Genomic DNA, 773 nt, shown 5'->3' on the forward strand with positions numbered 1-773 from the left:
ACCCCCATCCACTCCTCAGAGTGGGTAAGGCCTCCCATGGTAGTCAACGAAGTCTGGCATACCAATTTGAAGGAGAGCCTAGCCTCTCCCCATTGTATCAAGGTTGAGCAAGGTATCCCACCACAGGGAGTGGGCTCCAAAAAGTCAGTTCTGGAGTACTACTCAGCAGAGAAAAACAATGACAGCATGAAATTTGCAGGCAAATGGATGGAACTAGAAAATATCATCCTGAGTGAGGTAACCCAAACCTGGAAGGACAAACATGGTATGTCCTCACTCATAAATGGATTCTAGAAGGAAAGCAAAGAACAATCAGACTGCAACCCACAGAGCCATAAGGCTTTTCACTGTTGCTTTTATCTCATCTCTATATTCAGCCAGTCTCTGTGCTCTGCCAAATCTACAGCCTAAGCATCCCTTGAATGGGACCCATCTTCTCCATCCCACTTCTTTCATTCAGAGCTGGTTGCTCCCCAAGCATCTCTTACCTTGATTCTTATAATAGCTTCCTTGCCTCTCACTTTTAAAAATCTATCTTCTGTTCCCACTTCAACTCCTTCCAGAATCCCACCACATACTCCTTCCAAATTCATCTCTCCCTCCTCTTCATCTTCCTCCCTCCCTTCTCCTTTCTCCTCCTCCTCCCACTCTGGCTCCTCCTCCTGCTGTTCCTCCTCCTATACTCCACTGAGTTCAATTAGTGCTGCCCATATGTGCATGGTTGTAGGGCCAGCCACTGGAGCATGGGCAACATACCAGGAGCCACATCCTTG

Source organism: Onychomys torridus, chromosome X (genome assembly GCF_903995425.1).
Source record: "Onychomys torridus chromosome X, mOncTor1.1, whole genome shotgun sequence".
NCBI lineage: Eukaryota > Metazoa > Chordata > Mammalia > Rodentia > Cricetidae > Onychomys > Onychomys torridus.